We start from the raw sequence: 23,554 nt of genomic DNA, 5'->3' as shown, positions 1-23,554 counted from the left end.
CTTGGGAGGACATCAACCCTCATACCTGAGCAAAGGCCTGTAATCTGCGTCAGCATCTGCAGCTAAGCATTCAGCATACATTTGTGGTTCCCTGGCTGGATTCTCCCTTTTGATGTGTAATGGGACTAGAAAGTGTTTTTATAATTAACACAGCAGATGTTCCAAGAAAATGTCCCTACGTAAGGATGTGTATTTTCTACGAATGTTGGAGACTAAACTTCTACCACGTTTACCGGCAATGTACCAGACTGTAGCCTTGACTGAAGCACAGAGTGATCAAGAATGTGTTGTTTGAGAACACAATGCTGAACTAAGCAAAACAGTTAGATAGAAGAAATTAAAACAAGACCGTAAAACTGGTTATTGTAAAAATAACAATGCGAAGCTGAATAAAATATATCTAGGTCAAGGTGCACAGAGGCCTTGTGTATTAAACTAACGTGCATGGAGCTATAACTAAAATGGCTACACAACACCCTCCCCTTGTTAATAGAAAGTGGTTCAAGCCAAAACTAAAATATCTCAACCTAAGATATACCTAAAACCCTACTCAATTTTGACAAGTTAAAAGGACACATAAGCATACTACTTGGCAATTTAAAAAATGAGCATGTGGCTTAGAACCGAATTCAATGAAAATGTAAATTTAGAATAGTTCCAAATCAAGCACGAGTCATGGAAAACAGGAGATCTTCCACTTCGGCAGATGACAAAACCGGAAAGTCCACGCCAAAATGATCGAGGAGCAGGTGTGTTCCATAGCCCGAGTATCAACCAAGGCGGCATCCTGTGCAGTGTCCATTGATGAGTTGATGGCAACTTCCTCCAGGAAGGGTAACTCATAATTAGCTTCACATAGCAAACGCAGCCTCAGTGTGCATGTCTGGTGATGAACCCTCAACGAGAACATCAAGAGATCAGCATCTATTGCTGGGGGGCACTGCTGTGAAAGACAAACTTCTAGTGCATGTTCAAAAGAGCATTAAAGGCACCGGCACACAGGCTGCACACACTACAAAACCAGTCTGAATGACAAAGACCAGTCACACTCCAAATGTTCCAGGAGTGTTGCTCCGAAATGCTGCATCATACGTTCACCACACAGCTGCGCTGATGGGAGCGCTGTCATTTGTCCTTATTGCGGCGGGACAGCCATTGCGCATAAACAACAGCAACAGCAGGCTGGCTAATAAAGCCAAAGTTATAGGAAATCCCCCAAAAATAAAACCGAAAATTGAGTGGATAGCTGACGGTATCAAACCGAATATGGAGGAGAAGGTGTGAACAAAACCAGAACTCACAGCTTTGAAAAAATGTGCTGATCCAGTCGTGGTGGACGCATTAAATATTCGTCCCATGAGTTCACCAAAGTGTCTCGGAAAGTTCGTATTTAACAGGGACTGTATTTCTGCTGATGACCTTGCCACTTGAAGTGCGTAGGTCTTGCGTGCAGATGTAAGGGCCACATGCTTTTGAAACAATAAAGCTTTGAGTCTACTTAACTTGTCAAAATTCACGTTTGAAGTAGCAATGCAAGGCCAGATATCGGCTACCTCCTTCAGTTTAGTGGGGGGAAACAGTACGTTCCCGCAGCATGTAAAGACCTTAGAGACCGGAACAATGTAAACTATTCCGGCTCGCATCACACAACAGTACTCACTATTGATAAGGACGTAGCTGCCGTTTGAAAGCACCTGGAACGTAGGTCTTATCAAGGGGACTGGAACTCCCTTAAGATAAAAAGCCAAGTTTGCAGCTGAGGCGTTACACGCAAGGACAGCTGTTTACAAATCATTGAATGGCTGACAGAAGTCTTGCATTCACTACCTCTAAGAAAGACCTCTTCCATGCCATTGAAGCATTTCTACGAGAAACGAGAAGGGAAGCTCCCACACCTCATGGATGTAACTATCTCCCAGCTTTTCATATCTGCCTACTGGAATGTGTTTCGAACAAGAGGTGAATTGTAATGTTGAAATAGGCAGATTAATAACCCCGTATATTAACCACTCGGCCGATGGTATTTCGGCCACGGTGAAAGGCAATCTTTCTATTTTCTCGATGTTAAGCATGACATAAGTCGCTTCTTTCTTAGCCATTAGTTGTTGTTGCCACGTTAGATTAAAGGAAAAAATATTTCCCTTGCACTGACGTGAAGCCACAGAACGCGACCCGCCTTCAATGTTTGAAGTGTCCAACCCAACTGCATAATGGACCTGGTCTGACTCTGTCCATGGTATAAAGAAGACATATCAGATCGTATAATGTCTATAGCAGAAGATACAATGTTGTTTATTGTATATATCCGGTCGGACAATGTGTTGATCCCATTATCTACAACAGCTAATGCCTTTTTCAGGTTTTCCTGATCTATTTGCCTTAACCGGGCTGCAGCATCTTGTTGGGAAAGTTTCCATATTTCATTGTATACTGCGTATTAGAAACGCTTCCTACGTGGTATTCTGGGGCCTAACAAGAAATCTTGTAAGTCAGTGGTGTTAGACAAGAGATTGAGGTGTGCTTTAACCGCATTTAGTGAGGATGATTTTAGCCAATGTTGGCACAATTTTCCTACACTATATGTTGTAATGATATCTGCATGTTATGGTGATTTATAGCGAGTGTCTGGCCTACTCGTCCTAAAACCCCCTGAGGAGTTATTAAAACGTTGATGACATCCGTTGGTAACTATGGGCCACAATAACCACCTGCCTGGATGTGTTAGTGAAGCATTAAACGTACCATTCTGGACCCACTCATTGAGCTCATCTTTAGTTGCATTCGTGTACTTTTGCCAGTTGTCGAATTTTGCAGGGGCAGGTATACTGGGCATGTTTAATTCTCTGATTGTTGCTAAGCCTAAGCAACTTGTTTGTTGCATTGTTTCATTTAAAAAGATAATTTGAACAGGGATGAGACATGCTCTAAACAATGTTTCCTTTCCCTTGATCTGCCAATTTTTCGTTCCCCAAACACTTTTCAAATCAATGGATTTGGACCAATATTCATAACCTTCTATTGATAACCGGGAAACAAAAGATTCCGAATATATGAATTTCGTACTGGTCAATAACATGTGTATATCTTTAGTGGAAGTGACGTTAAAATAATATGACTCAGCATTCTTTTGATTATGCCCAGAAAAATATGTAAACTTTTCAGTACAAGTTTTAGAACTCCCTTGAGGTGGGGTTGGACAATGTTCCCATTGCGTGTAATTAAATATCATTTTGGGACTACTCACTCTTCGTTTTCAAAGACAGTATAATATTGCAATTCTGTCATCATAGAATCAACTGTTTTCATTTCCCAATCATCAGATACAATGCCTGGTATGACTATATCATTCATTGATAATATTAACACATACGGTATTTGAATAATTTCCGTAGGACCATGTATATTGAACTTTACTTTGTCCCAAACAATCCCATCAGGAATTGGCACTGCGGAAATGTTCACAAAAGATAAGTCTCTTCGGACCTTATGTGATGAAAAATGTGGTTTCAAAACCCCCTCCACCTGTTCCACCGCTGATCTTTCGGGAAGAAAATGACCATGTATTAATAAGAAAAAGGTAATAACAAAACCAATCCAAAGTAGAAAGGCTAGGACAGTCAAAGAAAGCCATACATAGTTCCATGGAAAAATGAAGTATGTTTCTTTAAGCGAGTGTGTTAGCTTATGTTCACTTGACAAATCAGCTGTCGAAGAGGCGAATGAGTCTGATAAACCGTTGTTGAAGTCGGCAAAATAACCAGAGGCAGTTTGTGCAAATGGCGTAGCCGTTATCAGGGGTGGAGTTGGTGTTTCCTGTGGTGGCACACTATAGATAGCACCATCCGTTTGGCTTGTAGTCGAGTTGACTTGGTCAAATGTTTCTAAATTAATTGATGTTAGTGGAACTAATGCAAGATCATCATCCACCCTCCCCAAGCTCGGAGAAGTATCAGTGTTGGTATAAACAACTTGTAGTCGAACTTCTTTGCCAGTAGTGAGAGGGATTCGGGAACTACTGGATGTTCCTCTTGGTCGGCTGTGCAGGATCGGCCAATGGTGGCAGAATAACATTTCTGGTACCGTGTATTCCCAGTACAGGGATTGGTGCTCGATAAGGAGGGCCAAATTCCTTTTTCACCGAGACTTTTTCACGTACAAGATCCCCAACTCTGGGAATCCAGCCGGTAGATGTTACTGGCACATCCTTAATTCCTGTGGAGGCAGCACTTTTGGAAGAATTATCATCACGGAACTGTTGTAATTCCTGTAAAACAGTGACACATTCATTTATGTCAAAAGGTGTTTCTGCTGCCTCCACACCAGGACCATCAAGATCCGGAACAAACATTCGAGTTCCGAACAGGCACTCATATGAAGTACGACCCCCCAGGGACCTTCTAGGCAGGTTATTTAGTGCTCTCTGGACTCCATACAGGTGATTAAGCCAACTACGACCCGTACTGAAGACTCCGGCTGTTAAGGATTGTTTTAAATCGCGGTTTAATCGCTCCACAACACTATTTCCCTCGGGATGAAATGGAGACGAGTACTGCAGTTGGGCCCCCAATGATGCAATGGTGTCCCTGAATGCCCTTGAGGTGAAAGCAGGGCCATGGTCCGAAAGGAACGCCGCAACTTCATATGTACCGATAAAGACTCGCAAATCTGTAATAAGAGTCTGAGCGTCAGCCAAACGTTGTGGCCACACCCATTCAAATCTGGAGCATGAATCAACAGCGACTATTCTGTATTTGTATGCACTGTCAGGTGTTAGTGGACCGCAGAGGTCCAAGTACACACAGGGTAACGGTTTGTTAGAAATTAAGAGGGGTGTCTGCGGCGGGCGCTTGGCTGTGGAAACTTTAATTTGTTGACAGATGTCACAACAAAGGACATACTGCTTAGTCTCTTTTGTAGCCGCCACACCAGCATGTGCAGATGCCACTCCCTCATGCGCTGCTTTGATCAATTGTGGTCTTATATCTTTGTTAGGGACGTCTCGTACGCCTACGCCTGGTATCTTAACTTCAGCATTCAGCATACCTCCCATATGGGATTGATATTTGTTAGGAAATCCTTTAGGGTGGGGCGTACCATCAGCCGTAGCTTTTACAGCAGCCCAAATGTCTGCGTCTGGTTTGGAACTCAAGCGAGTCACTGCAGCTACAGTGGCTACTGCCACTGCTGACTTTGCGGCTTCATCAGCCAATGTATTTCCAGCAACGTGTATTCCAACGCGCTGGTGTCGAAGTGTATGCACAACATGGACATTCGGTAGCGTCTCTTTCAGATCCGCTACTTTCCCCCACAGTAGTCTGTGTTTAATGGTGTTGCCTTTGGAGTCTCTGAAACCATTCTGGCGCCAATAATGCAGGTATTCATTAAAGGACTGGATACAATAATATGAATCACAAACAATCAGCGTAGGCTGTGCCGGATCCATATGTTCTAGTGCCATCACCAGAGCTTTTAGCTCAGCCAATTGTGCTGTACAATCCCCTAGGTCCTGTGTAAAGGTATGTAGAGGACAAAATGTATCCCCTTCCATATAGCCACTTACGACTGCCCAAGCAGCAGAATATTGATGTTTAGTTCCAATTGCAGGTTGTGCAGAGCCATCGGTGTACATGACTCTATGATACTGATCAATTGGCAAGGTATTTGCTGGAACTGGATATTCTACTTCATATTGCAGGAATTCCTGAGTTTGTAACTTTGGGTCAAAAATTTAGTCTACATCAGTGGCTGTTAAAGACATAGCCCATTGTATCCAACGTGGATGTAATGCTTTTGCATTCGGAACGCTAGCTTTTGTAACAGCCTCTAGGGCTGGGACTGGAGAAACAACAATAATGCGTTTTCCCTGGGCAAGAGGTATTTCTTTAATAACAGCCACCTGCAAAGCAGTGAGAATATTATCTGTGGGAGCAAAGCGTTGTTCAGCTGCTGAATACAAATGTGATTTGTATGCAATCGGGACTGTCTCACCTTCATTAAATGTCACATAGGTGAAACCGATGGCCCCAGCTATTGCCCTGATGACTAAATGTGTTTTGTTGTCCCTTGTGTGTAAATGTTGTGCTGCAAGCATGTCTGTCTGCAATTCCCTAAGAATGCGTGTATGTTCAGTTGTCCAGAATTTACTTGAAAAATCGGGCTGTATTAAGTCATATAAATGTTTTATGTGCGTAGCATAATCTGGAATGTAAGTTCTGCCAAAGTTCAGGAAACCCAATAATGATTGGAGTTTTTTAATCATATTCGGTAGGTGTAACTGTGCGCATTTTTAAAAAAATTGTGGCGCTAGGTTCTTCCCTTCATTTGACAGCTCATATCCTAGAAACAGGACACTGGGGAAGGCAATTTTTGTTTTTTTAAAGTTAAATTTGTAGCCAAATTCGGCAAACCCTACAACAATGCGGGCTACCCGTCTTAAATGGTGTAGTAACTCATCATCCATGAGATATATATCATCTACATAGGACAATGCTTCAGGGTCAATCTCGTGTAAAATGGCAGTAACACGAGCCGCGAACAGTCCTGGGCTGTTCTTATACCCCTGAGGTAAGCTACAGATTTTTTTCTGAGAGCCTAGTGCGCTAAAGCTTGTTAAGTCCCTGCTTTTAGGCACTATATTCTGGCAGAAAAACCCATTTGAAATGTCTAATGTTTTATATTTTTTACGACTATGTTGCTCATTAGTGCAGTGCTATGTGAATTTTGTATAGCATAGGTGCGTGTATGACTGTTTAAATGGCTGTAGTCTAAGACTATTCTGTATGAATGGTCCGGTTTAGCTACAGGGAATAAAGGGTTATTCATCGGCGAGACACAGGGTTCAATTACACCCTGGTACTCTAATTGCGTGAGTATTTCTCTCACTGGTGCTCTTGCTTCATGTTTTATAGAATACTGCGGTTGTGGCTGAGGTTCACTTTTAATGGGAATTACATGGTAGGGGGAATCTTTATCCCACCATACGTGAGTTCTGTATAATGCAGGTGCTTGTGCTAGAGCCCATTAGATGGAATAGGATTCAGCGAGTTCCTCTGGAACAAGGGGCGAGAAAGAAGGCTTAATGACATCTTCTCCATATGGGCAGGTACGGACAAAGTCAGACGGCCAATCTTGTTCGGCCAACAAGACATCATACACTTTTACTATGCGATCCCAAAGGTTTGGGTTTATTGTGCGTTCAATGTCTCCTTCTAACTGCAGCGTTACTTTGTACACCCTATTAGGCTTGGAGACACGCATGTCCGCTGTTTCTACTTGTATAAAGTGATCAGTTGCTTTCACCTCCAGATGCTCTTGAAGATTCCAGGGAACTATTGTGACCTCTGCTGCGCTGTTTAGCAATGCTAGAGCCCAGTTCTTGTTTTTCAAGAGGACCCTCTTCCTGTGTGGCATGTCGTACTGCGACTGCTGCCACATTTTTCTTTTTAAATTGTTGTTTTTGTTGGGCAGGTTTCTCTTCCTTTTTAAAAGAAACCTCAGAAGAGCGTTGTGATTACTGTCTCAGTTTCACGTACTCTGTTCTTCGCTCTGATCACCCACCTCTCTCATTTCTCTTATCCGATGAGTCCTGAAAGGAACAAGATTGGCGTATATCAGTATATTGGTATCTATCAGGCGTTTTGATATTATCTCTATTACTGAGATTATACCTATTCTGTGGGGTCTCCGTATGTGGAGATTCTCCCCTTTATTTTTGAGGCGTCTGTTGCTTTTTATCCCAGCGTTTCTTATTACCCTCAGGTTGTTGTTTGGAGTTATCTTTATTTGATTTACCCTGGAATTGAGGTTTTTGTGGTCTGCCCCTAGGCTATCTCGACCGATACTTGAAAATGTTTCTGCTATTATTTCAGGCAGCTCTCATTCTTGGTCTTGTTGCGGAACGTCACGTAGCCGCGTGCGCACTGCAAGTGCGACTGCTTCCCCTTTAAGGTTACTTAAAATGATTTAGGATACTGTGGCAAAGTTTCCCATCAGTTGCATCCCCAAATCTAGAGCCAGGGCAGCCCCATATTCATCTTGAATTTGTTTCAGCACTTCCGGTAAATTGGCTAGTGTCGGTGTACCGTGTGCGGTTGTATAGAGCGTGGCAAATACCGTACCCCAAGTATTACAGTTTTCTACTGTACAGACCATCCCAAAGGGCAAGCACATCGTTAACATTCTATGTTTATCCTGAGGTCCTATAGGGGGAAATACTGCTTCCAGCGTATACATTTTTTGTGCTACCTGGCGTTACTGCATGTGGGCTTGCTGGAGCAGCACGTGCTGGGTTTGTATTTAATGTTTGCATCACAAACTATTCTAATCGTCTGTATATTGCTATTAACTCAATGTATAAGTGACGAACCTCAGCTACTGCTAAACTCCCAACCGCAGGATGTGGTGTAGAAGTCACCAATAAAGGCCAGGTAGGACCGTCATTACTTAGTGGACCTAACCTAACTGGTAATATTGTGTGGGGTTGGGCGCCATCAAGCCAATTATTATGTTCTTGATAAGATAGAGGTATCTCTAAATATTTCATTAACATTCTGAACATTGTCATAAGCAGAAATTGAACCACAGTTTTGGTATGTTTCTACTTCATTGGCTAATTCTTCAAATGGATTATTGTACCTTTTCTGAGATGTATAATATTGCTATAGTAGTATGCTTTTTGTTTTGTTCACACTTCCTCACAATTACATTATTTACTAATAGGTCTCGGCACCATAACTTGTTTCATTTTTGCTCCTTTTGCTCCTTCTCTTCAAAACGCTATATTTATCCAATTGTTTCACTAATCCTTTCATTAACCTTCACTTAAGATATTATTGATCATTTATATGCTTTTGTCCGCTCTCTCTCAAAAAAAATTCTACTGGGAATGGACTTGTGCAATTGCACTTCTATTGCACGGGTATCTGTTTTCATCATTATCTTGCTCCCTGACATAACTCTCAGGATATGGGAGCACTACTATGAGCTTTGCCTTCCAAAAACCTTGAGTTTTCACCCTTTGGTGTCTTTCGATCTCTCGACTCAAATGACTTACTAGTTTTATCTCTATCCTTTATTTTTAATTTATTTTATTTCATCTTCTACAGCCTTGAGAAAGCCCTGGTGAACCCACCTCATAGGGCGAAACACGTGTTGGCTGAGTACTCTCTATGCTATTCGTTACACTTACCTGTTGCACGATATGAAGATAATCACAACTGCTCAATAAACATCAAGTTTGACTTAATGTTTCGGAGAAACCTTCCAATTTTTTAAGGAACATTATTGTATATTTGGCAATTGGATACCCCGCAAATTATTGGATAACTAAGTGGGAACTTACCATTTATTATTAATATCTCTAAATATGCGTAGGCTCTGTATTGTCCAGACGCGTTCGCAACTGTATATTGGTGAAATGTATTTGTGTTCCCATCAACTGCTGGAAATGTGACCCAAGAGTAAAACAGTTCTGTTATATAAGCTGCGTGGGCGTCCACCACGAACGTGACTGGACCTCCCTGGGCCGTTAGGCCATTTGCTAATAAGTGTGCTGTGAGAGGTTGTCTCATGTTAACAGCTATTTGTACATTTTGGGGATTCGCCATGATAGTAACACTATGAGTTTAGAGAAGGCGCGCCAAAATGGGGTTTCCTTTTAAAGTTCAAGCTTGAACAACCGCCAGTTGTAATAGGATTACCTACACAGCTGTGGTGGAAATCCTCAGTACCACGGACATCTCCGCATACGGTATTGAGGTGTCATTATATATAATGAGACAGAGATACTCCGGAGGACCCGAAAATTAGAGCCTGACCAAACGTTGGTGGCGCCATGTCGCGTAGGCTCTCATTATTCTAATGAGACTAATGGATTTTTGAGCAGCAAGATCGTCCACAGTGTGGGGGACTGAGTCTGACCCACGGTGGGTGACACATGTCGCTCCAAATCCGGGCTTTGCTCCAGCTAACTAGCAGTGCCTCATCTCTCTCGAATGGTAGGGATGGTTGGGCAGCCGAGCGCCTGACATATCGTACTTCTCAGGGAAGTCGTGGTCACTCAGGTATAGCATCAGGTTCTCTCATTCACAATTCGGTCTCATATACAAACGACACTAAAAGCAGCATAAGTTTTAAAGATTGGTTTAAGAAAACGACTGCATTTTGGATAGCAAAGCGTGAGCTGCAATAACCAGAATGACACAACACAACAATATTAAAATGGTGACAATGAGAGTGAAGCATAAGAAAAATGCTATCATATTGCCACTAGAATTGATGGACTATTTCCTATCTAAATCCTATTTTGAGCACGGCATGTTAAACTCTAATCCTGTCTTTCAGGTTCCCTTGGGAGGACATCAACCCTCATACCTGAGCAAAGTCCTGTAATCTGCGTCAGTATCTGCAGCGAAGCATTCAGCATACAGTTGTGGTTCCCTGGCTGGAATCTCCCTCCAGATGTGTAATGGGACTAGAAAGTGTTTTTATAATTAACACAGCAGATGTTCTAAGAAAATGGCCCTACGTAAGGATGTGTATTTTCTACCAATGTTGGAGACTAAACTTCTACCACGTTTACCGGCAATGTACCAGACTGTAGCCTTGACGGAAGCACAGAGTGATCAAGAATGTGTTATTTGAGAACACAATGCTGAACTAAGCAAAACAGTTAGATAGAATAAATGAAAACAAGACCGTAAAACTGGTTATTGTAAAAATAACAATGCGAAGCTGAATAAAATATATCTAGGTCAAGGTGCATAGCGGCCTAGTGTATTAAACTAATGTGCATGGAGCTATAACTAAAATGGCTACACAATAGCCCTGAGAAGGAACATACCTTACATCACAGAGGAGAGAGAGTCTGAAGTGCCACCGGGTGAGGATCCTGAAATGCAAAATGAGGATGATCGCTGTGAAGAGGAAGTAGCTGACTTGCAACAAGACCTGATCAACAGCTCCTTCTCATGAGTGTAAGTATGTTATATGTTGTTGTGACTTTTAGTGTACAGCGACCTCTTGTTGTGATGATATAAGGAGTGTATTTTTTGTAGTGTTAGGAAGCTGAAGCTCTGGAAAAATCTGGCAAAGGATGTTTGGTGATGAAGCTTTTCACATTCAGTAAATGTTGCTTTTTTAATGTCAGATTTTTGTCATTGATTGCATTCTCCAGATGTTTGCTATGAGAAGTGTGTCATACTTATGGTTTCATACCTATACTGATTGTTTTTGTGTTTGTTTAGGTACCTTCACCATGGCAACTTCATTTGGAAATTTCAGAGTTGAGACATTGGCAGGTATTTGATGCTGCTTGGACATATGAAGAGGACATGGATTGTTCCTGGAAATATATGTCACAGACTTTGGGCATACAAAACCTGTGCCAAGATTGCTTGCACAGTGATAGGATGGAAGATAAGGAGACTCTATCTGACTTGTTCCTTGTCATGTGGTAGCCATGATGCATTATGTGTGTCATTATGTGGTCAGTACATATGTAGCTGTAGGCCAAATCCATGTTAGTTTAACTTCTCATTGACTAAACACTCTTGTTGTTCGAACTGTATATAGCTGTTGATGTGTTTCATCATTATAGGCCATATTGCCTGTGGCACATCACTGACATTTGTTTGTGTCATACCACTGAATTGTAATGATCCTGTGATCAGGAACTGTTGTACTGCCATCTATCTGAATGTTGCATTATGTGATGTTGGATTCTTTTTGTGAAGTAGGTGATATGGCTCCAGCTGATGACAGAAACCAAATTCATTTTTGCCTATTCTATAGGACAATGTCTAATATATACCTTCCTTCCATGTTCTGGAGGTCTGTACCTGTAATTTGATCATTTACACAGTACAATTGAATCATGTTTGATTTTCTATGTATCTGACATCTTGACAGCCTATGATTTGAACAATGTAATAAAAATCTTCTTAGACAAGACACTTGAATGTATGTGTTGGTGTGGCATGGTTGTGTTCCTAAGTTAAACACTGTGTAAATGGAACATATCCATACTTACACAAGTGGCTTTATTTTGTCATTGTATAGTTCACATGGTCTTACATATCTACATTGCTAAATGTAAAATTTACTACAGCAGACAATGAGTTTGTGACTTGTGAATTTTTTAAAGTGTTAAAGGTGAAGACATACTTGGTGAAAAAACAAACGTAAATAAAAAGTGAAGGGTCAGTCATGGTGAAAGAAACCATAGATGTAGATGCCAAATCATTTAAATCCCAAAGGCCAAATTAATCCTCCCATCAGGAATGGAAAAGCGTCCAGACGTAGTCCACAGGTTAAATGTGTGACATACAAAGGAGAACATTAAAGTTGATGTTTCTTGCTGGCAGTGGCTGGTGTCTTGCCATCCGCATTGCATTAAAATTTGCCTGGATGTCCTCACTTGCAAGGGTGGGGGTTCAGCTGCTGCAGAGGAAGAGGTGTCTGCCAGTGTTTCTTCCTCTAGTATGGCCTCCCTTCCTATGTCTGCTGCAGATATAGATGGTCTTGATGTACTTGCACCATAGGAAGGGGTAGATAGTGTGGAAAACTATGCTCAGTGTTTTTTAGCTGTCCATCAGAACCCATGTTAGGGTGCCTATGTTGGAATTATGGACACCATCTGTTGCCACATGTCCCTCTGCAGCTGCTTGATTTCCAAGAGTTTGGTTACTATCTGGCCCATCATGCCTTGGGACTCCTGAGAGACCGCCACGGACCCTGCCCCCATGAACCTGTGCCATTGGCCCTGGGTGCCCTCTCCAACTGGGTCCTGGTCCCTCTGCGTCAGGGGTGGTGATTTGCACTTCAGGATCCAGAACTGGGGCACAAAATTGTAATGACTGTACAAGATAAACAGGTTGGGGGGCATGTTGCTGGCTGGGTTGTTGTAGCAGCTGGGGTGGGAGGTGTTGATGTGGGCACAGTGAGATTCACTGTTGCCGTCTGACCAGGCTGAGCCTACATGCCAGATCCATCATCCACACCCACACCCACATGTCCAGGAGTGTTGTCATCCCTGAGGGCTTTATCTGGGGTGTGGTTTGGAGTCTGTTCGATGTGTAATGTATGCCCAAGTGCAGTGGCAGTTCGACCTGTTGAGAAATAGAGTACATTGCTTTTGGTGGAAGACAAGGAAAATGTTAATAGGTAGGGTTTCCTATTGTGATATATCTCCATGGCATTGTTGACACAACATTTGTGGAGGTTGCAAAAACTATTAGAATTCAACAGCTCATTAGATGTGCTGATAACTTGCATTTTGGATTAAGTAATGAACATGACATCAAACAAACAGTTAAGGCAACATAGTGGAGAAGTAACGGGTATTTGACCATTTCAAGGCCTAGTTGTATAAGATACAGGTGAACATATAACTTGGTTGTATATGTAGCAGTAAACATCATGTGAGCAGTGCAGATTCAATTGGTTACCTGCCACTTCCAACTGGCTGAAGCAGCTTAATGCTTTACAACTACTTGACGTACACAGTTGGTAAGGTATCATTAATGGCATCAATAGTGTTATTTTGGGTTACCAGGACAATATCAATCTAGGTAGGCATACACGTCTCAGAGTTAAGCATGATATGTAGATTGCTCAGTCCATGATGAGTGAACATCAGTTGTGACATGGCTGACAATTGTCTTTGTGCAAGTGCACAATGGCCTCTTGTTTTGAGTTACAGAAAGAGGGCCTCATGGTAGTTGTAGTCATGTCACTTTCTGACTCTCAACACTAGGCAATTTGGTGAACTCCATGATGAGTGAACATCAGTTGTAACATGGCTAACAAGTGTCTTTAGGCAAGTGCACAATGACTTCTTGTTTTGAGTTACAGAAAGAGGATCTTATTGTAGTTTTAATCATGTCACATGTCACTCTCTCTACTTCACAACAATAGATAAATGTTTAGTCTACCACACCTGTTGCCACACTGCAGTTAAGTTGGACCATACATTTACATGTTGACACATACCATGGGTCCGGGGGTGGTCTTTTGATATTAAAACACTTTCAGACCCAATTCCAAAATATGGCATGTAATGGAGATTGATACATGTGATGTTATGTATGACAATAAACATTGAAAATCTACCGTCTCTGATACTTTGGGTATTGGAGGCTATGAAATTAGCTGAACAACACAATGGCAAAAGCTGAGATGTGATCATACAGTACATTGATGCTTTGTGACCGTTTTTGTGGTGTGACTTACCAGGCTCCGCTACCCCAGCTATTCCTGTCAAGCCCTCAGGATGCAGGATGGCCAAGACCTTCCCCTCCCCTGGAAAGAGTTGTAATGGGATGCTGGGAGGACCGCCACCACTCTTCAGGGATTCCAGGTGTTACCTGGAGGCCAGGGAATGAACCTTCCCCCTCAGGTCATTCCACCTCTTCATAATATCCTCTGTTGTGAGCAAGGTGGTGTCTACAGGATTCACTCTGTCGGCTATCCTTTGCCACATTTCCATTTTCTTACTGAGAAAAGTATGTTGGACTTTGACTCCAAACAATTGTGGCTCTACTATTATGATTTCATCTACCATGACTCTCAACTCATCCTCTGAAAACTTGGATTTGTGGTCCGTTACATAACTGAAATTAAAGTGGATGACAGTGACTAACTAAACAAGACAAGTGATATCAGGAAAAAGCAGAAGTGTGTGAAAGGTGTAAAATGAGATAGGAAAAAAGGGCTACCTTATGTAACACAAAATTCAAAAAGTAGTGTGGTCTCTCTCTTGCTGTGCTGCAGTGGAGAGGCAAAGGATCATGGTCTTGGATAGGGTGTGTTTTATATTGTGATTTGCTGAGGTGTCAGCTTGGCCAATGGATGTCAACTGTGTTGTTTTTTAACCCATCCAATAGGGCACTTTTCTGGTGATTTGCTGTGGGCATACCGCAATGGCCGACTGCCACCAGCTAACCGCCATAAGGGGACTGCCATATCAACTGTGTTTTTGTAATAGGCTCAGTGGTTCGCCGTGGTCATGAAGGTGACAGAGTACGGATCACCAACATTGCAGCACGCCCCGCTGGCGGTGGGCTTGTTTCTGGTCCAGGGAGGACCTGGCCTGGCAGTTCAGGTTAGGCTGTTCCCATGGGGAACAGAGTGAAGACTGATTTGCATATGGCTGGGTCCCAACTAGGGTGGCACAGTTAGCAAAAGAATTGATGGATTAAACCCAGATTTGTGACGGGGGAATGTTTGATTTGTTCCGCATTCCGTCCATCATTTGTGTTTGTTTGCTTTTGTTGCCATAAGTGCGCCAGGTATGCCCAGAGGTGGGTCCCGGGATAACTGCTCCACTGGATTCAAGCTAGCCTGGCTGGTGAAGGGTAATACCCTGAAACCAGTCCTAAGATGCTTATTTCTGGTCCAGGGATGACCTGGCCTGGCAGTTCGGGCTGGACTGTTCCCATGGGGAACAGGATCAATACTGAATTGCATATGGCTGGGTACAAACTGGGATGGCATTGAGAGCAAGAGAATTGATGGATTAAACACAGATATGTGACTGGGGTGAATGTTTAATTGGTTCCGCATTCCATCCATAATTTCTGTTTGTCTGCTGCTGGTAGGCAGCAAAATGTCTACACGGTTGGCGGTTCAACCTGCATACATAATAATACAGCAACCGGGAGACCGCCAGTGCAGCAGTCTTCTTGGAACCGCCACCATGACAGTCTGGCGGTCTGACTGCCAAACTCATAATCGGACCCTAGAATAATAAATCTACAAGAATTTTAAGATTGAAACCTAACGACTGAAAAATTCTTACCAAGACAGTGTGTCTATACTTGGGCCTGTGCTTGAGGCAGTGTAAATTTCATTTATAAAGCATTGCCAGAAACCACTGTCACAGCAGTTCCTGGCAATACCTTTACTGGTTTGGTGCAGGCCTCCTTCAACATGAAGGAGCTTGCATTAAACTGTTTTCTTTTTTATTTTCAAAAAGAAAATCCTCAAATTAGATTTTCTTTTTTAAAACAAAAAAGCAATGATCTCCTCACCATGGGAGTCACCTCCATTGGCAGATGGAACATTATTTGCATTTTACTGTTCCCTACTGCCACGGTTTGTCTGGCGGTGTCAGACAGTAAAAAATGTCTACATGCCCACCTATCCTGATTGGGCAGGCAGACATATAGCCATTTCTCCAATGGCAATTGCTCCATTGGAGAAGTCTGGCTATGGTGGTGATAAAGTAGTCACATCTGTAGCCAAACCTAAGGTCTTCATGTTGGTAGTACATACAGTCTGTCACCATTGTAACAGCGTATACATATCATCAACATAAATAGTGAGTCCTTAGTGCAAAGGTAAAACTTCTAAACGAGTCAAACTTAGACCCTGATTTATACCTTTTTTTTGCGATTCATTTGCGTAATTTTTTTAGCAAAAGCAGTGCAAACTTACAAATTACAATTGCAAATGCAGCGCAAAAAAAGTATAAACCAGGGCCTTAGTTTCTGCGTCTGACAAGAACTCCACAGTAGTCCACCTAAGCTTGTATCTAGGTACCAGTTAAGTGCAACCAGATGACAGCGGTTAGTGTTTAATGATTTTGGCACTATAATCACATTGAAATCTTTAGAAAATCTCTGATTGGATTTTTGTCATTTTGCTGTCATTTTATTTAGGAAAATTGACTTTATTTTTCTAAATTGGTTAGGGATCTTTCTTATGTTCTGTTTTGGCTTTATTACTGTTTTAGTACTGCATAAAAACTTTACACTTTGCCGCTAAGTTAAGCTTTTTCTTCTCTATGCTGTAGCTACCAGCGGGTTGAGCACAGGTTAATTTACTGACTGCAAGAGTTCCCCCTGACAAGGGTTGTGGTTATTACTTGAGAGAGAAACTCACCCTCCTTCACTAATACTGCAATATCTTACAGTAAGCATTTATTATTACTTTGTTATCTCAACTCCAAGGTACAAACTAAGGCAGTAATACCACACCTTGTAAAAACAATGCAGGGACCCTCATTCTAGTCAGGGCAAAGGAGATACGCACCTAAAATAACCCCTGCTCACCCCCATGGTACCTTCGCACAAGCAAGCAGGATTATTTCAAAGACAATGTGTAAAGTATTTGTATCAAAACACACAGTAACACAGTGAAAACACTACAAAATGAACACCACACCAGTTTAGAAAAATAGCCAATATTTATCTAAATCAAATAAGACCAAAATGACACAAATCCAACAAGCACACTTAAAGTTATGAATTTTTAAAATAATAGATTCTTGCTCCATGGAATACAATGAAAATGTTGGTGTTGCACAAAGTACCTGGGTTGCATCAAAAATAAAGCCACACAGGCGAGCGTGCGTCGAAAAAGTCAGCGATGTGTTGATTCCTTACTCGCAAGTCAGGCCGTACATCGTTTCTTCTCGGGTCAGGTAGGTGATGCATCGTTTTTCTCTCCCACAAGTGAGTGATGCGTAGATCTATGGACGTGGCACCAAGGATCTGTGCAGGCTCACGTTGGTTTTGACACCCAGTGATGATGCGTGCGCACGCTAATGGAAAACTGTGCTGCGTGAGGGTTGCACCGTTTTCAGCAGCCGCAAGCGGGTGGCGTGTCATTTTTACAGCTGAATTGCAGGTGGTGCGCTGCACTTTTCCCCATACGGCTCCTGTGAGTGATTTTCCACGTTGGTCCACCAGCTTCACCTTTCACGGGACTAAACAGGGCACCACTTGGCAGGGTCGGAGTCTCAGCAGAGAGTCCAGGTGCTGGCATCGGAAGTCTTTGATGGCCCTAAGACTACAAAACAGGTGACAAACTCAGTTCAAGTCCTTGGAGACACTTCACAAGCAGGAATATACTACAAAGTCCAGTCTTTGTCCTTTTTCAGGCAGAAGCAGCAACTGCAGGCCAACCCAGCAAAGCATAGTCAATGACAAAGGGCAGTACTCCTTCTCCAGCTCTTCTCCCTGCCAGAGGTTCCTCTAGGTTCCAAAAGTAATCTGAAAATCTGGGGTTTTGGGTCCACTACTTTTACCCCTTTCTGCCTTTGAAGTTGGCAAAATTCAAAGTAAACTCTCTGTTGTTCAAAAGATCCTGCCTTGCCCAGGCATGGCCCCAGACACACACCAGGAGGTTGGGGACTGCATTGTGTGAGGGCAGGCATAGCCCATTCAGGTGTAAGTGTCCGCTCCTCCCTTCACTCAAGCCCAGATGACCCACTGGGATATGAAGGCTACACCCCAACTCCCTTTTGTGTCACTGTCTAGTGGATATTTACAAACAGCCCAACTGTCAGTCTGACCCAGGCAGGGAATACACAAGGAGGCAGAGTCACAGAATGGTTTAAGCAAGAAAATGCCCACTTTCTGAAAGTAGCATTTTAAAACTGGCAATCTAAAAGCCAATTTTTACAAAAGATGCATTTTTAAATTGTGAGTTCAGAGACCTCAAACTCCAGATCTCAATCTGCTCCCAATGGAAACTGCACTCAAAAGATATTTAAAGGCAGCTCCCATTTTAACCCATGAGAGAGATAGGCCTTGCAACTGTGAAAAACAATTTTGGCATAATTTCAGTGTTAGGACATGTAAAACACATTGGCACCTGTCCCATCTTTAACATACACTCCACCCTCCCCATGGGGCTACATATGGCCTATCTTAGGGGTGCTTTGCATTATAAAAAGGGAAGGTTTGGGCCTGGCAAGTGGTTGCACTTACAACTTTAAAGTTTAAAACTGCAAACACAGACACTGCAGTGGCAGGTCTGAGCCATGTTTACAGGGCTACTTATGTGGGTGGCACAATAAGTGTTGCAGGCCCACTTGTAGCATTTGATTTACAGGCCCTGGGCACCTCTAGTGCACTTTACTAGGACCTACTAGTAAATCAAATATGCCAATCATGGAAAAAAAACAATTACACACACAATTTACACAGGGAGCCTTTGCATTTTAGCACTGGTCAGCAGTGGCAAAGTGCCCAGACTACCAAAACCAGAAAAAACAAAGTCCAGCACACAGTCAAAACATGGGAAGCAGAGGCAAAAAGACAGCAGACACTATGCCAAGAATGCCAGGTCCAACAACTACTGTTTACATACTAAAGGCCTCATTTGCTATATTAAGTCTATGTTGGTACACTATAATTACTTTATGTGTAAGCAGATATAGATAAACAGGACTTGAAAGAATGACGAGAGGCTTTTGGATTGTTTGAATCTGCCTACCTCAGTTCATGCTGGAAATGATTTACTTATTCTACAGGTCTGTGTTTGCCCTGACACATGACAACATTTTAAATATAGATAAGAAGGTACAAAGATAAATGTGAATTAAAAGTGTTTAAGAACCATCGGTCAAACCTAGTTTGTTGAGTCCTCTGCCCGCACCAACACCACAACATTGGGAATGATCTTTCCATAATGGCAGGTAAGAACGCAGCCTTTGAGAGACTCATAGAGGTGGTACAAATGTTCTTTTCAAATTGACTGACAACACAATAACCATACTTATGGCCTTACTTAGAGTTTGGCAGTGCAGGACATAAGCCAAAAAGTTGCCAATGTTCTGGTCTGCCATGCTTATAGGGACATTAATGTCAATACAGTTGTAATACAGTAGACAGCACAACCCCATTTTTTGATGGATATCCTGCATCCACCAAATAAGCCCATAGTCTCCAGCTTTGTTACTGAGCTCATGTTGTGATGACATTCTCTGGATAGGAATATATATTTACTTACCCCTGTATATATAAATAATAATGCTACATCAAAGACCCCAGACTCTTTTTACGATGTGATAACCCACGATCTGCTAAAGAATTACTAGTTTCTCCATTCACTCCTCTGACTGTCGAGCCATCTTACCTGAGTCACCTCATGGTAGATCGTCAGCCAGGCTAGACTCTTACATCTCCTCCATGGTATTAAGACATCTCTGCTAAAATTGTCAGTGGCTAGTATCTCTTGCATCCTGTTTATAGTGTAAGATCTATCATTATGTCTAACAGAGTAAGCCAACAGTGCAAAGTGTGATTGCTGTTCATAGAAATTTAGGTTTTGTGACTGTAGGAAGTTTACAAAACACCATCCTGCAAGCAAGGGCGGCTCCTTCGCTATGGTGAAGCAAATAAAACGATGGATTGTTTTATCTGTCAGCTTCTGGCCCTAAGTGCGCACGTCTGTTTGGCCGGTTGTCTCAGGTCATCCAAACACACATGTGCACTTAGGTTTCTCCAGCCAGGCTTTGTACACAGCCGGGCTGGAGAAACTGCACAGACCCCAGGTTTTGCATGAAAGCAGCACCAGGATTGCTGGGGAGCCTGTGTTGGTGTCCTAGCATTCACTGCTGGGACACCGGAAGAAGAGGAGTGAGAGGCGGCAGTATGCAGTAGGGACAGAGACGAGGTTATTTCCTTTTTAAAACATTTTTTTACTTTCATCCTCCTGCCCTCCCAGTCCTCCCTTTCCATTATGTGGCGGCCGCCGCTTCCTGCAATTTAGGTTGGCAGTGTTGTGGATTTTAATTTCCAGAATCTAATTAAGACATTGGCGGTTTTTCTGCGCAATCTCCCCAATATGGTTCCTTTGGTGTAGGCAGTCACGTTGATTGAGAAACCTCCACCACCAGAACTAAGAACACAAAATGTGGCATATTTCGACTGCAAGTGATATGGAAGACATACATTCTTCACCCTGGTGGGCGGATATTTTGTCAACAAACCTCTAAATCAACCTATTGGTCCTCAGGTACGTCGAGACACTCACACAGATATTACACAACATGTTAATAAAAAGCGGCATGGATATACAGCAACAAAAGCAAGCGGGCATTCGCACTAGGAACAAGTAGTGTTTTCTCCTACTACAATAAATTGGAAACAGCAACACTTCAATTAATGCTTCACAAAGACTAACACGTTATTTCATATCTTTCATTTAAGCAGCTAAATATATTTACTCAGGCGAACAATGTTCTGTTAATACTTCCATTTATGTCCCTTGTTTTCCATTCATGTGCCTGATTGCGCTTCACAAGATGGCATTTCAAATGGTAAAATTTCACACTTTCTTTCACAGGAATTGGAAGCGAGCACAGCTGAGCTGACCTTATCCAGTCCCTGTGGTTTTCCTTGCTTTGCAGTACAGATGAGAGCACGTTGCGCGCCACTTTTTCGCTGACGACAGGCCGTCTGTTTACTAGAGCTGTGCGCATCAAGGCAGGGAGCAGCAGAAGCCAGGCCCGAGAGCCTTCGGCTGCACGTTTAAACTACATGTGTCAGCTAAATGGTTCATCTTTTCACACAGCTAGAAAACCAAGCGGGAAATGTTAGAGGCTTTTTGGTTGCTAGAAAATCCTCTTTATAAAGCATGTCTTTGTTGTGGTGGTGGGTTCCTGCCTCTAACGGTGTAGGTGACATTGACACATACATCTGTAAACTGAAATAAATTAAAGTTAGGTAAACATGAGAATTGGGGCTATAATCCAATAACAGACGTTATACAAAGGGTGCGGGATGCATTTGTATCACTGACAGGAATGCAGACAGTTGCCGCATTATATAAACTTCAATGTATTGGTAATTTGCACTGTGGTGCTATTTAGGACCTAGTTTGTTTGATGTTTTTGAGGCTACAGGCTGTGCAGTTCTGTGGCAGAAAAATCGCGAAATATTGTGGCCCAGATTTGCAAGGGTTTGTGTCCGGTTTCTGTCATGTTTTTAAACACAGAGCCCAAGCAAAATCTCGTTTAGTATTTACAAAACAACACAAATGGCTATTTGTTTTGAATTGTAAAAAAAAAAAGTATCCCCACGCATTGTACTGCCGTGTATTACTTTGCATCAGGGAGGCGTTTCATTGGTGGTGCAATCCTCCTTGACGCTGGCATAACAAGAATTAACTTTATTTTCCCTCATTATTTCCTCTTTTTACAGTGCAGCAAATATACAAAGACAAAAAAGCCTCAAATAGTGTTTGTTCAGAAAGGTACCCCCTTCTCCGTTGTACAAAAAATCTATCCTGACTGCGGCCTGCACACAAAGTAGTGCACCACCAACACATACAGCCCTCACCCAGTGGTGAAATAGGGTAAAAACAGTTACATTCTAAGAGATCATCGGTATTGGCTAGTAACGGAGCAACTAAGCTGAGACTTGTGCCTAAAGGTACTTGTGTAATCAGTAAAATGGAGTCGTACCAATGTCAGATGCTCTGAAAATATGCAAAGCACATATCTGTATACCGCATATAGGAAGACACTCATTCGCCACATGGTGAAATGGCTCTGGAGGGGCTGATCTTCAGACATACAAGCATGATGTATCAGAAGGTTGAGCCTGCCTTATCGCGTGATCTCACATGTGCCTTCATAGGACATGCTCGAGCCAGTGTACCTGTATCAGGGAGGCATTGTGGATCTGCTATACTGAGGTTGTCAACAGAGGGAAAGTGAATATATGAGGATTAAAAGTTAAAATGGGGCTATTTCCAGCATTATGTAGACTGAAAGATTGAAATGAAATCAGTTCCGTTGACAAGGTAAGACCGATCTACTACTGTGTGCAAGAAGACTCCATAATTAACAGTGTATATTTATTCCTCTGTGTAGTCTATAGGTAATCCTCAAGATTTTTTATTTAAGCCATTTTTAATAGAGTAATTATTGCAGTGAGGAAAATATAATTTCACCAGGTCACCGAAATGTCGACCCAGTAACTAAAATCCATGCAGATTCGCTATTGATGCCTTCTGTAAGAAAACAGAAAAATCCCCTTAATGGTGGGACCTTCTGATACGATGTCAGATACAATTCCATTCAGGCACACTGTTCAACCCCCTTTGTGGGTTTTGAGTCTGAAAACCCAGCTCCACTCATTCAAGGTTTCATGTAATTGCCCATACCAAAACTCACTTGTCAGTTGGCCAAACCAAATGTTACTATGATATTCAATGATGAGGGTTTTAACCTTCTATAAAATCATACCAATTTATTGCACGTTTCATGGGCTTGTATTCATGTCTATGTCACATACTCATAATTGCAGTTTGCATGTAACACAGTTTCCCTGGGTATCTCGTCCAGGATCTAGGGGCCAGATGTAGGAAATGATTTGCGACTCGCAAACGGCAAAAATTGCCGTTTGCGAGTCGCAAATGTGAGTTTCCTATGCAGAAATGCATTTTGCGAGTCGGGACGACTCGCAAAATGCATTTCCGACTCGCAAATAGGAAGGGGTGTTCCCTTCCTATTTGCGACTCGCAGTGGGATGCAATTCCATTTGCAACCGCGTACGCGGTCGCAAATGGAGTCGCAGTTACCATCCACTTGAAGTGGATGGTAACCCACTCGCAAATTGGAAGGGGTCCCCATGGGACCCCTTCCACGTTGTGAATGGACCCAAAAATATTTTTTCAGGGCAGGGAGTGGTCCAAGGGACCACTCCCTGCCCTGAAAAAATACCGAAACTAAAGGTTTTTTTTTTTTTTTAAGTGCAACTCGTTTTCCTTTAAGGAAAACGTGCTACACTTAAAAAAAAAAAACTGCTTTATTTAAAGC

The 23,554-nt window shown here is 42.4% G+C and overlaps 1 long non-coding RNA gene across 1 annotated transcript in view; it reads left to right on the top strand.

The window, feature by feature from the left end:
• Nucleotides 1-11,949, top strand: part of LOC138297257 (uncharacterized) — a 117,631-nt gene extending 105,682 nt beyond the window's left edge. Inside the window, exons 2-3 of the long non-coding RNA XR_011203978.1 lie at nucleotides 10,342-10,973; nucleotides 11,244-11,949. This is a non-coding gene — a long non-coding RNA (uncharacterized lncRNA). The remainder of the gene's footprint in view (nucleotides 1-10,341; nucleotides 10,974-11,243) is intronic.
• The last annotated feature ends 11,605 nt before the right edge of the window (nucleotides 11,950-23,554 follow it).

This window comes from Pleurodeles waltl, chromosome 5 (genome assembly GCF_031143425.1).
Source record: "Pleurodeles waltl isolate 20211129_DDA chromosome 5, aPleWal1.hap1.20221129, whole genome shotgun sequence".
Taxonomy (NCBI): domain Eukaryota; kingdom Metazoa; phylum Chordata; class Amphibia; order Caudata; family Salamandridae; genus Pleurodeles; species Pleurodeles waltl.
The sequence above is the reverse complement of the archived record's forward strand: the minus strand, read 5'-3'. Positions and strand labels throughout refer to the sequence as shown.